This window comes from Lemur catta, chromosome 12 (genome assembly GCF_020740605.2).
Source record: "Lemur catta isolate mLemCat1 chromosome 12, mLemCat1.pri, whole genome shotgun sequence".
NCBI lineage: Eukaryota > Metazoa > Chordata > Mammalia > Primates > Lemuridae > Lemur > Lemur catta.
In genome coordinates, this window is record NC_059139.1 from 30,978,027 (window position 1) to 31,002,217 (window position 24,191).

At 33.7% G+C, this 24,191-nt stretch overlaps 1 long non-coding RNA gene across 1 annotated transcript in view; it reads right to left on the reverse strand.

Annotated features, from left to right (window-relative positions):
* Nucleotides 1–24,191, reverse strand: part of LOC123648020 — a 128,159-nt gene that overhangs the window by 54,585 nt on the left and 49,383 nt on the right. The window lies entirely within an intron of this gene.

The following is a 24,191-nucleotide window of genomic DNA, read 5'->3' on the forward strand; positions in this document are numbered from 1 at the left end:
ATGTATGTATGTTTCTAATCATTAACATCGATGTTTAAAACATTGTGTTTCTTAACAAGTGTTTTTTTTTTTCCTTAAAAATTACACCTTTATAAAAATAACCATTGATTTGGCTAAAGAATTAGATTTTAGAATTTAAAATCAAAATCAAAAGTGGGTAAATATGTGTCTTGTTACAATATACAGTGCCTTGTTTATATATGTAGTGTGGATATGATAAACAATATCAGAGACAGTGTCATAGAATATCACATTTCTGTTTATAACAGCGTAACATTGGTATAATAGTCAGCACATTATTGATTGTCAAGAGGAGTACAAGCCATAAAAATCTGAAATGCAATGTTTGTAGGTAAATCACAGTAATATTTTTAAAATCAAACTTTGGGGATATGAAAATGTTTATCTAATTTAAATATTAAAACATACAATTTATTCAGGCTTTTGGAACATTATACCAATATGTCAATTATTCTCTCAATTTGTTTTCCAGTTTTAAAGTATTACACATAGGTCATTTCTTCTCAAACTTATGTTTTGCTGTGAAGTACATGAGAACACATCTCTAGTCTCCTCTATTTTCATATATATCTAGGATAAAATGTCATGTCTCTTAGGGAGTAGGTATTCTGAATTGTATTTTGACCTTAAAGATTTAAGATAGCCTCTCCCACCATTAGATTAGTGTAAGTGAAAAAATATATACAGCAGAAATAAAATCTAACTTATAAAGGATAAAAATCTATCAAAAGAAGAGTAATTGAAAGTGTATATTTAAACATCAAGGAATGAGCTTTTCGACACTTACACCTCTATTAGAGACACTGAAGTAGCATTTAGCTGTCCAACATGCAGTAGAAGAGTCCTTCACTAAGACATCTTCCCTCAATTTTCCAAGACTGCAAAATTCACTTTAAGACATATGGCTAGTGCAGAAACAAGGCCAAGTTCCATTTTCAAAACCTTAAAAATGTTTTATACGTAAATGATGGCAAATGAATTAACTAAAAATATTTTTAGCGGGAATTTCATGGGTTTCTGATTAATAATACCAACTCTAAAGCCAGATCAGCTGGGTTTGACTTCTAGCTCCCCACTTTGTAAGTGTGCAATTCCTGGCATATTATTTAGCTCCCTGCTCTCCCTCTCCAGTTTTCTCATCTATAAAATGGGGGGAAATAGTAACACTTTTCCCCAACATTGTTGCGCAGATTCCATAAGTAATAAACAAAGAACTTAAAGAAATGCTATTAACAAAATGTGTTTGGTATTGTTGTCATTATTATGATTATATTTAAGTTTTATATTATTAGTAAATGAAAACGTTTTCCCTGGAAACACTTTAAAAATTACAAAAAAAAAAAAAACCCTTACTTGAATGTTTAATATTGTGACTCTTGATTTAATTATAGACACCTAAAAATGCAATCTGTGAAAAGAGGTTTATAAACTAATTAGAATTAATGGTACAGCTACTTAAAAATATGGGGAACTTTAATTTACAGGAACATTCATTTTATTCAAGTAGCATAAAATAATATATTAATATATTTTAAAGCAAAAATACTTTTGTGCATGTACGTGTGTGCTTTAGATTCACAAAGACTGACTGAAATTTGGTTGATCTGAAGCCATATATCCTTTGAAATGAAATGGAATTTGCAAATTATTATAAAATCTACCTAGCAGAAAACTTTTTGAATTACAACTGATTGGATACGCCAAATGGGGACAAATCTCTCATCTTTTATCTACTTCACCATATGCATATTGCTAATATGAAAACATGTCTCCATTACAAAAATTACACGACAGAGAGTTCCAGATAAATCAATAAGGGCTCTTAGAATGGTGAGTATAAGAAATTTAAATATGCACGCACTGCTTGTGAATGGGACTTTCATCAGCTCCTGCTATTTTGATTTAAAGAGATACTAGCTTCAGTCAGTGGTTCTCAACATGGGGTGATTTTAACCAACAGGAGAAATTTGGTAACAACACCTAGAGACATTTTGGCTGTCATTTTTATTTGGGTTGGGGGTGGCAAAGGAGTTCCTGGCATATAATGGTTAGAAGCGAGGAGTTCCGCTAAATATCTAACAATATACAAGACAGCCCTCCACAACAAAGTATTAATAGTATCCAACCAAAATTTCATTAGTGCTATGAGAATCCTTGCTTAGATGTGTGACCTTACTTTCATTGTCTTAGTCATCATTGGACATGCATGTGTGCTGGACACCAAAGTGACACACATCAAGTTTTTATAGACATTAGATTGCTTTACAATTGGGGTACCAGAAAGCTAAACATTGTCTTGGAGATGCCATAATTCCTTGCAAGAATGAAATCTTTCTTTAGTTCTCCATGAGCCTTGTATGAGAATCCAGAAGTACAGATTCCAGAAAAATGCTATGTATCTTAATTTTTTTCCTTGTTATATTAGTTGAGGAGCATAAGAGAAGATGCTGGCAGGGGAAATTATCAACACATTGTATATAATTAGTCTGGAAGAGTTTTGTTATAGAAAAAAATTCTGTTAAAATACCCTTACCTTGATCTTCATAGAATTTACATCATTTCTAAAATTAATACTTAAGCAAAAAGCAATACTTTTTCTTTAACATAACAAATGGGTGTATTATAGAACAAAGAACCACAAAATTATGTTTATGGATCTGAGTCTAAAATAATTTTGCAGTTATGCAAAATAAAACACATTTTGAAAAAAAATCCCATTTTCCTAACTCCCAAAATGTTAAACATCGTCTTCTTTTGTTGTTAATTTGATAAGTACTATCCTTCTGAACCAATAGGCTGACAGGCAAAACACTAAGTCTCAACAAATTTATAGCTAATCTCTAATGTATGTCACTTAAATGCTTCCTTCTGTCCTTACTTCCCTATATATAGAGATGGGAGCTTTATCAATTACTTTCCTGGTAAAACTTCAGGCAAATAACCATGTTAGTGTGAGTATTATGAGAGTTCTCTTCTGCTATCCATTTTGTATTCCCACTTTACTCAGCAAGCACCTCCACTGGTTGTGGTTCTTTTCTTAGTAAGGTGACTCAAACCTCCATCTGTCAAGGGTCTGGGACAGTAGCAGTTCTTTCTAAATTGAGTTGTTGTAATTTCCCATTGACTTTCATCACAGGACATGGTGATACTAAGAGACACCATAAGAGATCTCCTAAACTTTCAGACATACTCTTTCTTGCCTTCACTGTGAAGCCACAGTCCAATTTCTCCTTGGTAATCATGTGTTTGAGTCACCCCAGCCAGTACAGTAACTCCTCCCTTTGTATGTTTATTTAGCAGATGAGAAGACGAAAGTAGCCAGATGAAAGTCTTAACTTCCAGTTCAATAGATTCATTGCTATATATCCTATTGGAAGCATTCATTCCTTTGAAACTAAGACCCATAGATAAGCAGAGTATAGGTTACAAGGACAGAAAGCAAAAATTTTCCAAGTGGATCACTAGGGGTAAAAGTGATTGGTGCCACTCACATTTTCACCTCTTGATTCTTGGAACCATGAATCCTGGCTATGGGACACACACACTACATATCAGATTTCATTTATAGGATATACTTGACACCATAGCCTGCCAAGTTGACATGTAAATTTGACCATTACAGTGGACAACCATCTAGATCTTCGATTTCCATTACAACTACTCAACTCTACTGTTGTAGTATGAAAGCAGCTCTGACAAGATGTAAACAAATGAGTATAACTGTATTTCAATAAAATTTTATTTATAAAAATAGGAAGTATGTGGGCATTTCACTTATGAGCAGAGATTATATAACTGGATAAGAAATTAAGACATAATTATGTCCTGTCTATAAAAATTACTTTAAAGATAAAGATATAGATAAGTTACAATTAAAAGAATGGATAAAGATAAATGCAAATATTAATCACAGGGAACCTGAAGTGGTAATATCAATCTATAGCTATATCTATATATCAATAAGGAATATTACTAAGGAAAAAGAGAGACAATTTACAATAATAAATTTGTAAATCAATAAGATATAGTGTTCTTAAATATGTAGGGATGTCATAACAGAGCTTCAAAATAACTGAAGCAGAAATGGATTACACTGATAAGAGAAATGTAGCAGTCAACAATTATGGTTTTATATTTCAACTCACCTATCTCAGTAATTGATGGAATCAGTACACATAAAATCAGTAGGTGTTTAGAAGACATGAACAACATAATTAACCATCTTAATAAAATTGACATTACAAACATTATACTCTAAAGCAGAAGAGTATATACTCATTTAAAGTGAACATGGAATACTCATCAAAGTGAACAAAATTCTGGTATATAAAATAAGTCTTAACAAATTTAGTAAGTTAAAAATCACACACAGGATATCCTCTTCTGTTCCCTCCTGAATGATGTATTGGAAGCATGACATATTCAGACCATGGCATTAATGAAATAGAAAATGAGCAAACATTATAGAATACACAGTAAATTAGAGTCTGTCCCTTTGACAAGATCAACAAAATGATCAAACATTAGCCAGACTCATAAAAGAGAACTCACATTAATTATCAATGTTCAGAATTAAAGAACATCACTATAGATCTTATAATTAAAATCTTCCCACAAAATAAACTTGTGCTCCAGATGGTGGATTCTATCAAACGTCAGTGGTGGCTTCTCTCAAACAGTTTAACAAGAGATAGCCTCAGGCCAACCCAAACTCTTTCAGAAAATTGATGATATGGATGAATTCCCAAATAATGTTATGAGGCCACATTACTCTCATACCAAGATCAGATAACAACACTATGAAAACAGGGAAACAACAGAAAGACATCTCTCACTAAAATGGACACAAAAATCCTTAAATCCACTAAAATAAGAACATAATTTACAACATGAAAACATGAGATTTATTCCAGGAACACATGTTTATTTAACACAGAAAAACAATCAACAAAATCACCCATGACAGATTAAAAATGAGAAAAACACAACCTGATCATGTTAAATAAAAAGGCAGGAAAAAATTTTAATATCAATTCCCAGATAGAATAACATCTCTTCAAAAACTAGGAATAGAAAATAATCTCAATTTGATAAAAGGGATCTACCAAAACTTACAATTTACCTGATATTTAATGGTGAAAGACTAAATGCTTTCCATCTGGGATAGGAATAAGGCAGGGATATCCACTCTGACCCCTCTTATTTACAACAGTACTTGAAGTTTTAGCCAGTGCAATATGAAAGAGGGAAGAAAAAGCATAAATGTTACAAAAAGATCTATCCCTGTTTACAGATGTCATGACTGTATACATAGAAAATTCTAAAGAATCTACAAAATATACTTCTAGAGCTGAAACATTAGTTCATCAAGGTCACAGGATGCAACATCAATGCACAAAATTAAATCACAATTTAATTAAGTCACAATTTAATCACAATTTTGTGCATTGATCTTGCATCCTGTGACCTTGATGAACTAATGTTTCAGCTCTAGAAGTATATTTTGTAGATTCTTTAGAATTTTCTATGTATACAGTCATGACATCTGTAAACAGGGATAGATCTTTTTGTAACATTTATGCTTTTTCTTCCCTCTTTCATATTGCACTGGCTAAAACTTCAAGTACTGTTGTAAATAAGAGGGGTCAGAGTGGATATCCCTGCCTTATTCCTATCCCAGATGGAATCATAAATCAAATTAAAAGTTGAATGCCATTTACAATGTCTCCAAAGAAGATGAAATACTTAGATGAATATCTAACAAAACATGTAGATGTATGTCCTGAGAAATCACAAAATGCTGATAAATTTTTTAAAAAAAATTTAAATAAATGGAGAGATATGTTTATGTATTGAAAGAGTCAACATAGAAAAGATGGTACTACCTGCAAATTTATCTCCAGTTTTAATGCAATGCTTATCAAACTGTCAGTGATATTTTGTAGACATTGACAAGTTTATTCTATGATAATTTGAAAAGCCATAGGTATAGAATAGCTAAAAGAAATTTTTAAAAGGAGAACAAAATGGGAGAAATTGCTTTACCTGATGTTACGGTTTACTGTATAGCTGCAGTAATCAAGACAGGATGGTATTAGTGAAGGGACAGACACCTAGGTCCACAGAACAGAATGGAGAACCCCAAAATAGAACCACACAAATATGCCCAATTATTTTTGACAAAGGTGTGAAAACAATTCAATGGGGGAAAAACAGCCTATCAGCAAATGGTGCTTGAGCAAATTGGCATACATAGGCCAAAAACAGGAGCTTTCACCTAAACCTCATACCCTATACAAAAATTAATTCCCATGGATCAATGACTTAAATGCATAATTATAAAACATTTAAAAATATAGAAGACAATCTTCATAATCTAGGACTAGGTGTAGTGTTTAGACCTAATGCCAAAAGAATAAGTTATAAAAGTAAAAAGAGGTAAGCTGGACCTCAAATAAATTAAAGACTTTTGCTCTATTTATAGAATGAAAAGACAAGCTACAGTCTGGTAGAAAATATTTACAAAATCTATATCCAATGGAAGACTTGTGTCTAGAATATAAAAAATAGAAACTATCCAATTAAAAATTTGGCAAAAAATACAAGCAGAAATTTTACTGAGGAGAATATACAGGAAAAAAGTAAATACATAAAAAGAGATTTAACATTATTAGTCATTAGATAAATGCAAATTAAAACCATGATGAGATATCACTGCACACTTACAAACAGTTAACTTAAAAGTTAATGACAACATGAAATGTTAGCAATGATGCAGAAAACATTGCTGGTGAGAATGAAAAATGGTGAAGCCACTCTGGAAAAGAAAATGTGGCTTCTTACAATCTAAAAACTTCCTTATCATATAATCCAGCAATTGCAATCATAACAATCAAAACTATAAACAACTCACACTCTTCAACCTGTGAATGGTTAAACAAAATGTTATATCAACACTGTGGAATACTACTCAGCGATGTAAAGAAATAAACTATTGTTACGCATAACAATTTGAATAGATTTTAAGGAAATTATACTGAATGAAAAATAAATCCAATATCAAAAGGTTAAAGACTGTATGCTTTCATTTATGTAACAGTTTTGAAGTGACAAAAAAATAGAGATAAAGACAGCTTAATGGTTGCCAGGAGTTGGTTAGAAACTGAAGGGAATAGAAGAGACTGTAACTACCTGTGATGGAACTATTCTGTATCTTGACTGCAGTGGTGCTCACATGTATTTACATATGTTATAAAAATGCATAGAACTACACAACACATGCAACTCGCACAGACAAATGAATGCATATAAAGCTGGTGAAATAAAGATAAGGTCTGTGGATGATATCAATATCAATATCCTGGTTGTGATAACAATATTGTGCATTAAATAATATGCTACTATTGGAGAACTGGGTGAAGGGTATATGGGATCTCTCTATATTATTATTCACAACTGTATGTCAACCTATAATTATCTCAAAATAAAAGTTATAAAAAAAATGGAGAGTAGAACCATGGAATTCAAGCAAAAGTGTTTTTTTTAATTAAATACAGTTCAAAAACTTTTGCAAATCTGATTAAGATTTTGAAGAGGAAAAATAAAAGTATTAAAATCATACCTATTTCAGTGTATGAAAGAATATTATGTACAACATTACACCAACAAATTTTCATTATTTAAGGTCTACATTTCTCAAAGGTGCAATTTTGGGTGTAATAATTTTTTGTTTGTGTAAGACTGTCCTATATTTTGGAAGGTGTTCGCTGTGCCTCTATACATCACTATTACCTAGCGCCTGTACTCAGTCATTGTAAAAATCAAACATACCTACACATATAAAACATCCTCTGTGGGGTGCCCAAGTTGAGAAGCGTTAGCCTGGATTAATCATCTTTTTCCCAAAACATTAAAGGATCAAAATTCCCTCAAAAAATAGAAAAAATGAATGGTTTAAGTTTTTTCAAGATATTACAAGAGCAGTCAAGTATATACTTCTTAAAAACATACCAGGACAAGAATGCTTTATGGGTGAGTTTTAGCAAACTTTGAAGAAAGAGATAATTCCTTTGTTATTGAAACAGTACCTACCTGTCTTTCTTCAGGCTGCTATAACGAAGTGCCTTTCCCTGGGTAATTTATTTTACACAGTTTGTCAAAGATCTTATTTTTCTGCAGCACATGGAGCAAACACAGAATATTCACCTGTTTATATGGACAGATATACATTGTTCTCCAAAAAACTCATAATCCCACTGAGTACACAGAAATAAAAGCAATCCTAAATTAAACTTCAAGCTGGGATAATTTTTAATGTATTTCAAATGTGATCACTGATATCCAGGAAAACAATTCATATCTGACCTGTCTTCCTTGTCAATGTAATACCATCTTTGAAATTTTTAGCAATAAATGACATCATTCACAGACAGGGCTGACATGAAATAGAATTCTTATCCAAGTCACATGATTAGTCACTGATTAGTTATTAATCAGTGATTTGAAATAGAAAGTTTATGCCTGTGTAAGAGTGAAATGATTCTCAACCTTCATACACTCTTTTGTTTTATTTTACTTAGGGAGATTTTTGTTGGTTTCTAGTGTTGTTTGTTTGTTGCTCTAAGTCTGTGAATCTCCTGATAAGGATATTCATAAAATGTTTTCCCATTAGTTAATCTTATGACAAACTGTAGAGTGAACATTACTAAGCTTGCAGAAGTGTACTCAGAGCATAACTAACAACCCACACACAGGTGCCAGATTTTTCACTCTCAAGCTTTCCCTTTCACATTCCCTCCCTCCCTTCTTTTCTCATTCAAGGTAACATAGCCTGACACTGTGAGGAGCAAATGAACCCACCAGACTGTCAAGAAAACCATGAATGTGAAGAATTTTAACACAGGCAATGTCCTAATGAATCACAAAATGCGATAAAGGATTCAGCGGAAGTATGATCTTGAAACTAGACAGTACGGTAGAAAGGGTTAGTACAATCAACTCTGTCTCTGTTATATCACTGATATATGTAAGAATTAAGTCAAAATAAGATTTCCGTATGTACCCTAGGTCATGGAACCAGAAGCCTGGGTTAAGTTATTAATAGAAAGTTCAGAGTGACATCAAAAGGTGGGCTTTTGATGCAGGTTGATCATCTGAAGAAAGAACATTTTGAGGTCTGCCATTATTTCAGATCACTTTCTGAATCATTTTACTGGAAAGCAGCTCAGTTTCTGAAGGATAGGAAATAATCAAGGAGTGAAAAAGAGTTTGGAAAACATACATGTTTGAACATAGTCAGTTGTTCACAGAACCCATTGGGAAGCTACCTTCAGACCCTGGATAGGTGGTTCCTAATGCTCCCAAGGTTGTGCTTTGATAAAAATAGGGCAAAACATTCTCTAGAAGAAAATATGACAATATGAAGAAGTTATTGTTCACCTGATAAAAATATAGAATTTTATTGTTTCAGGGAAACTCAGGATTATGTGGATTTGCCTTTAAATGTAATCTAATTACATTTGGAAGTGGCAGAGTGTCGGGGCATGTTTGTGGCCAGCTCTGAAACTATAGTAGAGAAAAGCCAAATTTATACTAATTTTGGTCTTTTATGAACACAGGAGGTAACTTGTAGAATTAGGATTTCTTCAAATGTAGATAAAGAATAATATCCTTAAAAAAGAAAGCAAATGATGAAAAGCTTGAAAAACAAAAATTGACATCCAGCCAGGACTTGTAATGCCCACTACGACGGGACAAATTTTCTATTATAATGAATATAGTTTCAGCTGCAACATAGGAACTTCAAGTTCTCATTGTTACTGATTTTTAAAGAGTCTGTAATCAGTTTATTTTTGGCTGTGATCATGAGTTATTTGGTGTTTTTAAATTACTAAGCAATTGAGATTTAGAAAAATTAATTTTCTCTATTATTTCTCTTATAGACAGAAAATATAGTCTACATGATTTATTTCTTTATAATTGATTTATAGTTTCAGGAACTATTTTTAAATATTTGTATTTTGTGGATGCTGGGAAAAGGGTGTATTGTTTGCCTACATGGAGCAAATATATAAATATGTAAATGGGCAAGATAAAATTTTGAAATATAAACTGTTTTCTTCTTTCCAATTTGTTTTCATTAACACTGTGCTTATCAGTTGGGCAGTAGTAAGGGGTAATATGCTTAGTCTCTTTTGGCAGTGGCATACAGCAAAAAGCAGTGGAGAATGAACGAAAGTTCAATTTTTGTGATTTCATGAGCCTGGTATTAGTCTGTGGAGTGAAATGAGATCTAGTATTCCCAGAGAGGTGTGGCCGGTGCATGGTTTAGGGATGTAAAAAAGGTCAGTGACTGAGAGCCACAGATATACTTTATTTAAGGGATCTTGGCACAGAAAACCTTCCCTGTTCTTTGCCCTGTATGTTGATTCTGCAATGACTTCACAGAGTCATTTTTAGTCATTGATATCACTTCCTGCTGGGTTCAGTGAGGTTTCTTGCTGCCCTCTTCCCACTGTTTTCTCCTTTCCCATCAGTCAAAATAAGCTGCACTATGTTTTGTCAAGAAGCATCCTGCACCTTACTTTTTAAATCATTTCAACGGATTCAAAAAATGAAGGCTTATTTTTCACTTAAGCTAATGATGAGTCAGCCAGAGTAATCTGTTCATCACAATCACTCAGAGATTCAGGCTTTGGAGGATTCACTTCAATAAATGTTTCCATTTCAGGGCAAAATGGTATGGAGAATCAAGAACTAGACATTGCATGGTTCTTTCTGGAAGCAGCACATGCCACTTTTATTCATAATTAATTGGCAAAAGCAAGTCACTGTACTATACCCAATTTCAAAGGACCATGGAGTTTCATGTTTCCCAAGTTCCCCAAAGTTAAAGAAGAGCTAGAAATTGATGAACACTCACTAATCCCATTACATTAGGTCTCACCAGGAATTCAACCACAGATTCACTAGCATTCTGGATTTGTAAGTCTGTTGTTATATGCTTGCTTAGTATTCTGCCTTCTCAGAACCTGAAGAGAGAGGACTAAGTGATACTCCTTATTTATATTGCCTCTGTTTTTTTCTTTCATCCTCTTCCTGAGTTCACTGTGGTAGCAACACTGATGCATTATTGTGAGCACAGCCAGGGTACAGTTAAACTAGCAAATGGATCATATCATAATTGTCTTTCTTAGAAAAGTCAATCAAGTCAAAGACTGTTGCCTTTAAGCAAGAATAAATAAATGCTCTGTTCAGGCTGCAATAACAAAATACCACAGACTGTGTAATTTGCAAAGAATAAAAATTTATTTCTCCCAGTTCTAGAGGCTGAAAAATCCAAAATTATGTCTCAATCAGATTTGGTTTCTGGTGAGGGCATCTTTTCGCAGCATCCTCACATGACAGAAAAAGCAGAAGGGTACAAGAGACAAACCCTGTGTCCTCACATTGCAGAAGTGGAAGGCATAAAATCACTCCCTCAAGCCCTTTTATAAGTGCACTAATCCCATCCATAAAGGGGGATCCCTCATGGCCTAATTACCTCCCAAAGGCCCCACATCTTAATACTATTGCATTGGGAATTAAGTTTTAACGTGAACTTTGAAGGGACACAAACATTCAAACCATAGCACCTTCCTTGTGTGACTAGCCCACCAACATTAAATATTAAAGTCATTTGTTTTCTGAATGTTCTTATTTTTTTGCGGATTCCTACTGCTATTCAAAAGAGGACTGACTTTGTGATCATTTGCTTGAAGGAAGGAAGAAGAAGAAATTTGCTTCCAAATAAGTGAAGTACATCAGTTCTTGTTTGATGGAAGAGAAAGCTTTTATTTTATTATGGGTACATTTTTACCTTAAAGTAAATGCACTTTTCAAAACATGGCTTAAATATGTCTAGATCTATTCACTGCACAAAAACTAATTGCACACTCTGATATGACTAGAGGACTCTCAAAAATGAAAGAAATATGAGTAATTCCTACATGTATTACAGTCAAAAAATACAGGAGACAGGCAAGCATTAAGAACAAATAATACATTTCAGAAAAAAAATGCTGTCAACATAGATGTGAGAAGAGTCATTCTAATTGGGGACTAAGAAGAGACTCTGTAGAGATACCATTTTACAAATCTTGTTACATCCATAAGCATTCTCAGATTCCTATCACTGAATCCTCTCTACTAAGTTGAAGGCAAAAAGGTTTTATTTAGGAACAATTTCCAGAAAAGACTTCAGACTTCATCTGTTAATTCAAGTGACATTTCCACCAATCATAAAACCATGTAGAATCTGATGGGACCAGGACTCTGGCACTGCCCCCAGCACCAAAACCATTCTGCCTTTGACAGTGTCTGAAAGCTTCTCCCTCTGTCTCCACCTATAGAAACATTGTCTGCTGTTGCCAATATCAACAAGATGGATATCATATTGCCAACTTGATTGCTCAATAGTTTTGTATCAAAGTTTTACTCTGATTCATTTGGTTAGTGAAACCTGTATCACATAACAAAGAATTACACATGTAATTATTTTAACTGTATGTAAATTATGAGGGAATTACAATACAGAGAAATTTGTCCAGGTATTGAAGGAATGTTTCAAAATTTTAGAACAGATACAAATGAGGCATACCTACTAAAGTCTATCCCTTGACTGTTAACATCAACAAAACCTTTCTTCTATTCTTTAATATTGAGAAAAAAAAACAGGAATGAAGACATGCTCCAATAAAACATAAATCAATTGATTATAAACAACCAAAAACATTTGGTTTTCTCCCAAAAAAGGATGGTATAATTTATTGTCAAACTTGCTAAATTTAGTTATCAGCTCTCATAGATAATTTTATTAGATACCTTAGAACTTTCAACATACACAATCCTGTCTTCTATGAATTCAGGCAGTTTTACTTCTTTTTTTTTTTTTTTTTTTTTTTTTTTTTTTTTTTTTTTTTGAGACAGAGTCTCACTTTGTTGCCCGGGCTAGAGTGAGTGCCGTGGCATCAGCCTAGCTCACAGCAACCTCAGACTCCTGGGCTTAAGCGATCCTACTGCCTCAGCCTCCCGAGTAGCTGGGACTACAGGCATGAGCCACCATGCCCGGCTAATTTTTTTTGTATATATATTTTTAGTTGGCCAGATAATTTCTTTCTATTTTTAGTAGAGACGGGGTCTCACTCTTGCTCAGGCTGGTCTCGAACTCCTGACCTCGAGCGATCCACCCGCCTCGGCCTCCCAGAGCTAGGATTACAGGCGTGAGCCACCGCGCCCGGCCCAGTTTTACTTCTATCTTTCAAATTCATATGACTTTAATTTCCTTTTCTTGCCTTATTAAACTGGCTAGGAAAGTTAAGAAGTTGAGAAAAAGTTGAATAGAAGTGGGAAGAGCAAAAATATTTGTCTTGTTCCCAATCTCTAAAGCAAAGCATTCTTTGTTTAGCCATTAAATATGCTGTTGTTTTGTAAGTATTCATGTATTTTTTTATCTGGTTAAGGGAGTTCCCTTCTATTTCTAGTTGACTGAGAGTTATATTATGAATGCATGTTAGTATTGAATCTTCTCAAATACTTTTGGTGCATTTATAAATATGACTATATACTTTCCCTCTTTATTTTGATAACTGATTTAATTATATTTATTGCTTTTTGAATGTCAATTTGGCATTTCTGGAATACATTCTGTTTGGTTATGAAGTAGCATTATACACATAAAAGGTATATTTATACATATAAATACATTTATATATACATATAAATAAATATATACATTGCTATTTGTTAATATAATTCTTTTTTATCTCAATAGATTTAGGGAGTAGAAGTGTTTTTTTGTTTCATGGATGCATTGTATAGTGATGAAGGCAGGGCTTTTAGTGTGCTCATCACAAAAATAGTGTACATTGTACCTGATAGGTAATTTTTGATCCATAACCTCCCTCCCAACCTCTCCCTTCTTTGTTTCCAATGTCCATTATACCCATCTTTAGCTTCCACTTACATGTGAGAACATGTGGTGTTTGTTTTTCTGTTCCTGAGATACTTCATTTAGGATAATGGTCTCCAGTTCCCTCCAAGTTGCTGGAAAAGACATCATTTCATTCCTTTTTATGGCTGAATAATACTTCATGGTATATGTGTATATATGTAAATATGTTATATATATGCACGTGTGCACACACACCCTGCATTTTCTTTATCCACTCATCAGTTGATGGGCACTTAGGTTGATTCCATATCTTTGCAATTGTGAATGGTGCTGCAATACATATTTGGGTACAGGTATCTTTTTGATATAATGACTTCTTTTCCTTTGGGTAGATATACTGTAGTGGGATTGCTGGATTGAATGGTAGGTTTACCTTTAGTTCCTTGAGGAATCTCCATACTGTTTTCCATAAAGCTTGTACTAATTTGCATTCCCACCAAAGGGAATATTTGTAAGTGTGTAAGTGTTTCCTTGTCACCACATCTGAGCCAACATCTATTGCTCTTGACTTTTGAATAATGGCCATCTGACAGGAGTAAGGTGGTATCTCATTGTAGTTTTATTTTGCATTTCCCTGATGTATTAATATAATCTTACTGTTTCCATCTATGCAATGATATTGGTCTGTAACTTCTTTTTTTATTATATCTTTGGTTTTGGACTTAGGATGATTCTGGCTCAAAAATAGGTGAAAAATGTTCTCATTTACTCTTTTTTTTAAGCGTTTATGTATTATTGGTGGTATTTCTACGTTAAATGTATGACTATGCACCAATGAAGTTGTCTAGGCCAGTATGTTTCTTTGTTGAAAGCTTTCAATTACAAAGTTAATTTACTTAGTGGATGTAGAATTGTTTGTATCTTCAATTTTCTTGAGTCAGTTTGGTTAACTTGTGTTTCTAAGGCATTTTTCCATTTAAGTTGTTGAACATATTGACACAAAGTAGATTATAATATTTTCTTAATTTCTTTTAATATCTTCAGAATTTGCCTGAGTGGTGTCCTCTCCTTAAAAAGTGCTATTGGTAATGTGTGCCATCCTTTACTTCTTTCCCTTCATGATCAGTAGAGCTGTAGATTTGTTCACTTAATTAACCTTTAAAAAATACTATAAATCCCTCTATAAACATTGTCTCCCACAAATTTGATGTTTTATTGTCAGTGTCATTTTGTTCAATCTCTGTTGTACCTGCTGACATCTATGCTGCAATTGCCTTGCTCATACACTGAATTAACTCTTAGTTTTCCCCTGCCTCTTTATTGTAGTCTGCTGATCCTAAGACTTAGACATAATTCCAGTAGAGTTGAGCTAGAGAGAAATTAGCATAAATACGGTTTTAATTTCTATACCACATAACCTTTTAGATAATGTTTTATTGTCTCTAAGCCCAACTTCAGCTCTACTTTTATGATGATTTATTGCACAGAAAGGTCCTCAATCAATCATGAAATAAATTTTTAGTGAACATAACCCACCATTCTCCAGACTGACCTACATATGCCTGAATTCTAGATTCGAACCAAGACTTGTATGGCTGAATACTCCTATGACAACAAATTTAGATGGAGCAGGATATTGGCACTTTCATAAATTTTAAAAGTCTAATAATTTTGATAGAATATTGTTTTATAATAAATTAAGTGAATTCTTTCATTTTGTTAAATGTTGTTATATTTATCAATGTAAGTGACTGTACTCTCTTTGTTCTAAAGTATGTGAATATTAGAAATATTAACTTATTCTAAATGTTTTCATAAATTTGGCTATTTGTTCTTGTACCTAAGACCATCTTTTACATACATTTATGAAGGCTTATAGAATTGTTCAGAACAGCCATGTTTAGTGCATTACTGAGAGAGTTAAAGGTTCTCTCTAAGCCTATTACTGAAATTCACATATGAAGGCTAGTAGCCAGCTTTATTTCAGATCTATTTTAAACTTATAAATAGTTTTGATTAAAATCCTAAAGAATGGCACAGGTTAGGCATACTTGGGACTAAATATTAATTTGTTGGATTGCATTACATTATGTGTGGGAATTTTTAGTACTAATTCAGTGTAAAAGAGAATATATTTGAAAGAACATTGGAAAATGCTTAATATGTTAACTCATCATCTTTAATCCAGAATGTATTTGATAAAATCTATTTAGTATCTTAATGCTTATGTAAGTAAAATCTTTGGAGAATTCAAGGTGTTGAGTTACACATTTGAGCCAATTCAGCTCTGAGCAGAGATAGCATTTGTGAGAGTACACAGCACTCCGTATGGAGGCAGAAGGATAGATCTCTACAGGCCATAGAATTGAGTATTCAAGGTAAACTGTAGGTGTCATGAGTCCAGATACCCTAAGTCACATCAGGTATAAAAAGAAGGAAACATATTCCCAATAATTCTGACAACTGGGAAAACTGGCGTGTGGAGGTTTGAGGGGGCAGGTGAAGGGGGACTGCTGAGAGCATGGTAAACTCAAATGCTGAAAACCAAATTTAAGAAAAGCAAAGAACAGGTGATTCAGATAACTGTTAGTAGCATAATCTTGTATGTGTGCTCTTTGCTTAGTTCAAGACTGGAAACATGAAGACATAAAGATGTTTTCTCTATGTGGAACAAAGTGCATTGATATCAGTTTAACTAAAATACAAAACAAAATTCAGTTCACCTGAAGCATCTAAAGAACACCTCTTGGGCTTTCCCTAATAGTTTCAATTGGAGGAATTAATATGGAATATTTAAGACCACGGGCTTTGGCTACAACTGGCTGTGACCTCGTTTCCTTCTTAAAAGTGATGTTAGAGGGGAATAGCTCAGTCTCCCAGATGAAAAACACAGCAGTAAGTGACAACTCCCTCTCTTGATCTAACCATACCTTAGGAGTCCCTTCATAGGTAACTAAGTCTGGAATCAATTATCTCTCCATCTGCCATAACCAACTATGTGTTATTATTACATACAGAGAAAAATGAATAGCAGCTCAGAGTTTTTGAGTTACCTCTTTGCTTAGGCATTAAAAGTTTTCATTCTGTAACAGTGATCCATCTGAAATGGACTTTTTCTTTTAAAATTTTCTTTAAATGTACAAGTAGCATATCAAATCAAATAATATACACCTAATGTGCATAAGTGATGTCTTCATCTTCAATTTTATTGTATCATTCACAAAGCTTATCTTTTTTCTTCATTTCTAATAGTATTTGAACCTAATTTGGTAACATTTTTAAAAGATTGTAAAAAAAATATCATTCACTGCAGCCAACATATCATTGGATCCTTTCATTATTTGACAGTTTTGACAGATATTATTGATTTGACCAGCCACTGCAGCTAACTAGAAGGGGACAATGTGACAGTTTTATGTAACAAAAGGCACAGTGTCATGTCAACTGAACTAAATGTTGTACAAAGTGACAGCAGGACAAAAAATCCTTTCAGACTTAATTTTCTGCTTCATTTTTTTTTTCTACCATCAATACATAAGGCAGTGCAGTAGGTGACACAAATTAGCAGGATGGAGCAAAAGGTCTATCCCTGCCTCTGTGGCTATACTTGACTTCTTCTACCACAGAGTGGCAATTATTTTTAAGGTGAATGAACAAGAAGAGCAGCTTATAGTAATCAACTTACCCCTATAGGAGAAAATATATCCCTTATCAAGATGCTTTATATATTTCACCTAGGTGGCTTTTGGGAAAAGATGAAAGGAAAAAGTCCCCATCTGCTAGGTCATGCCTACAAGACACATTCTGTCAAGTCTTAAAAGCAACAACAGCTTTGCCTGTGGGATACCTATAATTATTATGCGGAGCAGCCCAATGCCTGCTGCAGTTCATTGTTCTGCTAACACAAGACGAATGAGAACAGTGGCTCCAGGCTGTGAGTGGATAAAGTGCAACTTTTCGATTTTGCTCTTCTAAGGATCCCGCATTGTGTGGAGTCCATGAGTGACATCTTTGGCCTTCCTTGGGGCTCAGCAGATTGAATCAGTCATGCTGAGTTAAACAATGAGTAGAGGACATAACCTTAGCAGTGCCTGTCATTTTTTCCTCCTAATTCAATCTACATTTAATCAATGAAAGTAATTTCTTGTTTGTTTAAGTCTTATATCCAATGGATCTTGAGGATTTTGAAGTGATACACCTTCACCTTGACCTTACCTGCCTTTTGAACTTCAAGATATCAAAATTGGGATCTGCAAGAATGGTGGGCAGCAAAGGTACCCCAGTGGTTATTTTTTCTGAGATTTCCCTGATTTGTACTTTTAATGGAGGTTTGGGAATAAAGTTATCCAAATGATGAACTGGAGAGAATATTCCAAATAGGGAAAAAACAACAGTGGTAAGGGCAAACACAGCATAACTTGAACTTCTAAAATACTGACACATAATGCAAATTTGGAATAATACTTATAGAGGAAAAGGCTCTTTTGTTATCTGTTGTTCATTTTGTGCTAATGGTTCGAAGATTTACTTTTAGGCCATCATTGTTATTGGGAATAGCCAGTAGTAACTTATACAAGTTCAAGGTCTTTATTGATCTGTTCAGCTCCTCTTAATCAAAATCCGTCTTCCTTTCCAATCATAGTAATTAAATAAGTCTGAAAGAGCTTGACACCGAGTCTGACTTTTTTATAAGTTTGCAGAAAATCGCTGATCTAAACATTTTATCACCTGTCAATTGTCAGACCAGAAAGCAAACTAGGAGATAAAGTTTGAAGGAAATGAATTTACTTGAATATAAACAATTAATTAAATGCCTTGATAAAAAAGAAGGGTTATGATGATATTAAAAATAGAGAAAAAGGCCTTAGTATTTTGTGGGTGTTTTTCAAGATTAATGTTGCTGAAATGTCAAATAAACCCTGTAATAAAAATGCAGTATTGCTACATTTTTATACAATTAAGATAAAGTAAGGTTCTATTTTTAAAATGGTCTTAGAAAAATCCGGAATGTTGGAAACTTGGATTTAAATTTTAAAAGTAATTTCCACATAAGATTTCTTAGTGCTGCTCTATGAATCTAATGGAAAAATAACCAAAATGACTTTGGTAATAGCTGGATTTTTAAAAATTGCATAAAAACTAAACATTTTATCAATTCATGTTACCTACATAATTTGGAAGAACAAATGTATTTAAGACATAAGATATATTTTCTTGGCTTTTCTTAATTCTTTGATTCTTTCATTTGGTATTCATTGACCCCCTGCAGTGTACTGAGCATTATAATAAATGATAAGACAAGGTGCCTGACCTTAAGGAGCTCACAGACTACTTGAACTGTTTCATGTGCTTTATCATCTAAATACATAAAATTTCACCAGCATAAAATGCATCAAATATGTTGGCACAATTTTGGTTAATGTCACAGGCTGAATAAACTCTTTTAGTCACCCAGGCTCACAGGGGAAGCTCTACGTACAAAGACCTACCATGTGAAACCCAACCTCTTTTGCTGTATCCCAGGGCCTTCCCACTTGATAGAGGCTCTACGGCTACATTGAAGTGTAAACAGAGACAAGATGTATTTCAAAACCAAAATAACAAAAGTCCAGAGTCATGTATGAAACCCAAAGGAAAAATCAGGGGAATTATCCAAGAAGTATACTAAAGCAAGGTATGTGGATATAGGTATTCTAAAATTAAGGTATGGGAGCCTGTGGGACAGGTGAGAGTATGAGATGAGATCTGGTACAATTGTTGAGGCCATGCGCTATATGTAATATACTTTTATGTGCCAGCCTGGGAATGGTAATTATCAGTTTCCATTGAAACTGCTGTCTGGTTTAGCCCCCACTGCTTTGGCTTATTCCTTTCAGCCTCCTCTTTCCATCTCAAGTAGATTTCTCACTTCTCCAGAGAGTCTCTCCATTCTTGGTTGTGAACCCTCTTACAGAATCATCTGTGTCTGGGGAAATGAAGCTTTCATTGCATTTTTCAGAATTAATAATGAATTCACAGGGTTTTGGTTTCTGTCTTAGCTCAGACCTCTAATATCAGAATGGATTTTCATAAATTTATGGACATTAAAAAACACCTGAAAACTTTTTTTGCAGATCTATGTGACATGAAGGTGTCTGTGTATGTGGGTGTGTGAGTCTCCTCTGTCAATGTTAAAAGTGACTACATCATAAATGAGTGAATTGTTAGAAATAGGTTTGAATAACCCTTTTCATACGGATATTTAATCAAAATTAATTAATCAAATTAATCAAAATTGGGCTTCTATATTGGCTTAGCAACAGGTATATCATTCTTAGGTTCAAAATCATCTTTTAGAAATGACCCCACTGTTATTCAGAAGTTCACATTAATAAAAAAAGAACCTAGGTAATTGATTCTGATTACATCTTATTTTGTGCTCTGTATTTTTTTAAAACTGCCTACGAATAGTTGACTCTGATAGGTTGAGCTATTCTGGAGGCAGAGATGCAGGATGCTATAGCATAGATTACCAATCAGTGCACTCAGATGGATCATGAGCAAGTAGCAGCCTTAAGTCTCCCCAGCAGGATGCTTTGCAGACTTCTCTGAGTGGATCTAATCGAAAAGTGAACTCCTTCTGTGACCTTAGTTACCTGAACCAATCAGTGTTACCATTTTCACCTATCCAGAGCACTTCGGTGTGGAAATGAGGATAGCTTCATGAAATAGAGTGGGTCATTGACCCCAGGTGGGTGGTTTCCCCTTATTTTCAGACAAATTGTTGGCTGGGGCTAGTTTCTTTCACAACCTAACTAGCCACAGGGAGTTTCTGGATTAATCAGAGAGTACTCCAAGTGTAAGGAATCAAAATCTTGGGACTGTGTCCATTGGTAAAGAAAAAAATACATTAAAAATCTGTTAGACAAAAGTAAATGTTAATTTTTACCATTAATAACAGATTGAGTCTTCCGTCAATTCTTCTCAAAGATAATAAAGTAGCGTAGGAATGAGAAATTTGAAGCATCCTTTTTTCTATTTGTACCCTAATTTGAAGCATCCTCTTTCTATTTATTCATTCATTCAGTACATCATTTTTCCTTTGCAGAAAGTAGTGAAAATGTGAAGAAATATTGAACAGATAAAACTTGAGTGTTTCCTTTTTCTTGATTACATACAAATACAATTACCTAATAAAGCACATGAATAGAGACTGTATTTATAAGGTTGGACTGTACAACTTTATTGTTTTCTAGAAAGTGGTACTCCTTTAATGGCTCAAAAAATTGCCATAATTATTAGACTGTAAGACCATTCAAATAAAATGCTCCTTATCTATGCAGAATTTGGAAATGGACATTCTGATTTTCCTATATGTTCTGGTGATTATTATATAACCCTCCTGGTTGAGATAAGGATGAATTTCTGGAGTTGCATTATTTATAGATCTGTTACCATGGAGGAAGCAGTTACATTTCTTCTGGTATGATGCATGTTTCTGTTAGGGCATGGTAATGTTGTAGAAAATGGCATGCAATATATACATGTCCCAAATTCTTCTTTCAGATTTGGAGTAACAATAAGTAAATATATTAGCAAGAAAATTATTCCCCTAGGAAAGATTCTGTGTGAACCTACTCCATTCAGATTGAAGTTGTAGCACTCTTAATTTTTTTTTTTTTTTTTTTTTTTTTTGAGATTTAGGATTTCTCCAAGCAAGGAAACAGAAGTTCAGGAACCAAAATGTTAATGCAATAACAGAAGCATCAAAATGCTTTTTTCATTTTTAACAGATTGGAAACATGTCAGTCAGCTGAAACCTTTGGATGTCAAAAGTTAAATCAAAATACAAGAGATAGTATATACTTTATTCTGAGTGATGGTATAAAAAATATCACACAAAGCTTTCTATCTTAATATTAACTTGAGGAATTCACATTTCAAATGTTGGCATTCAAAATGGCAATTTAATTTTATGAAATTGTAAACAATTCTTAGTCATTAAAGTTAAAATGGTTCTAAAAAAATACTGCACAGTTCTGCTGTTTGTCACTGAAATGAAAAATATTTTGTTTTCAAAAACTTACACCCAGAATTTTCAGCTCAATTTCTATAAATAATGGTAATCTAGAGAGTTGTTCTAGTGAATCCTTAAAGGGTGTGGTTTGTTTCACAGTGTTGCTTTTCTCTCTAATTAAATTTCTAGTGCTTTTCAGTCAGACTATGAAATCACATAACCATTTTATGTCATGTATCAACAGAATTAAATATCATTGGCTTAATTTTCACTTTTTTTTTTTTTTTTTTTGGCGACAGGGTCTCACTATGTCACCTGGGCTAGAGTGTGGTGGCCTCATCTTAGCTCACTGCAATCTCAAATTCCTGGTCTCCAGTGATCCTCCTGCCTCAGCCTCCTGTGTAGCTGGGACTATAGGTGCACACCCCCATGCCGGGCTAATTTTTAAAATATTTTGTAGAGACAAGAGCCTCACTATGTTGCCCAGGCTAGTGTTGAGCTCCTGGCCTCAAGTGATCCTCCTGCCTCAGTCCCCCAAAGTGTTGGGATTACAGACCTAAATCACTGTTCCTGGTCCTTAATCTTCACCTTCTACTTCTACATGTCTCCTTTAACATTTTGCTCAGCTAAGCATTTCAGACACTAAGTATGAGCCTGTCCTGAAGGGCTTCCTAATAAAAGGGATTTTGGTTTAACCCAAAAATATACTCAAATGGTCTATATGAAAGATTTAATATTGAAAATTTTATTTTATATTTTCCTTCTATTTCTCCTTTTGTCCACCTAAGCCACTTTTCACACTGCAACTATAGTTCTTTTTCTTTTCTGAAAAAATACTTTATTTTTAATTTTGATGAATACATAATACTTGTATATTTTTATGGTGTACATGTGATGTTTGGATGCAAGTATACAATGTGTAACAATCAAATCTGGGTAAATGAAGGATCCATCACCTCAAACATTTATTATTTCTCTGTATTAGGAACATTCCAATTCCACTCTTTTAGATATTTTAAAATATTCAATATTTTACTGTTGACTATAGTCACCCTGTTGTATTATCAAATATTATATCTTATTCATTTTATCTAATTGTGTTTTTGTACCCATTACTCATTCTCACTTTATCCCCCACTTCCTCCCTGCTACCCTTCCCAGCCTCTGGTAACCATCATTCTACTGTTTATCTCCATGATATCATTTATTTTAATATTTAGTTCCCACATATGAGTGAGAACATGCAAATTTGTCTTTAGGTGCTTGACTTATTTCACTTAATGTAATGTTCTCCAGTTTTATCCATGTTGTTTCAAATTACAGGATTTAATTCTTTTTCTGGCTAAATAATATTCTATTGCATAGATGTACCACATTTTCTTTATCCATTCATCAACTGATGGGCATTTAGGTTGCTTCCAAATCTTGGCTATTGTGAGTAGTGCTGCAATAAACACAGGAGTGAAGATATCTCTTTCAAACACTGATCTCTTCCTTTTGGATATATACCTAGCAGTGAGATTTCTGGACCATATTAAATCTAAGACCTTAAACTATGAAATTTCTATGAGAAAACATTGGGGAAATGCTCCAGGACATTGGTCTAGGCAAAGATTTCATGAGTAATACCTCAAATGCACAGGTAACCACAGCAAAAATGGATAAATGGGATCACATCAAGCTAAAAAGCTCTGCACAACAAAGAAAATAATCAGAAACCGAAGAGACAATCTGTAGAATGGGAGAAAATATTTGCAAACTACCCATCTGACAAGGGAATAGTAACTAGAATTTATAAGGAGCTCCAACAACTCAATAGGAAAAAAATAAAATATCTGATTAAAAAATAGGCAAAAGATCTGAATTGACATTTCTCAAAAGAAGACATACTGTATAAAATACTCAGAGTAGAGAGAGCTAGAAGTTATTTCTGATTTAACAAAGAAATAAGAGAATAGCATTTTGTAGTCATTATTGGAAGCAAATGCTGTCCTTTGAAATAACAGTTATATATACAGATTTATTTTGTGAGTTAATAGAGATTCAATGTGAAGTCTTTAATTTTATAAAGCTACTAATCCAAATGCAAAGTGGCATGGGACAGGACCAACTTTGTAGGAATAAATCAGTCTCTTCAGATTCAATACAGACCCTTTTCCTAATTTTACTAGCTTGGGACTCTTGCCTTCTCAATATTTCTCTGAAATAAAATTTTAAAATTAATACCTCTATTTGTGTTTGGAT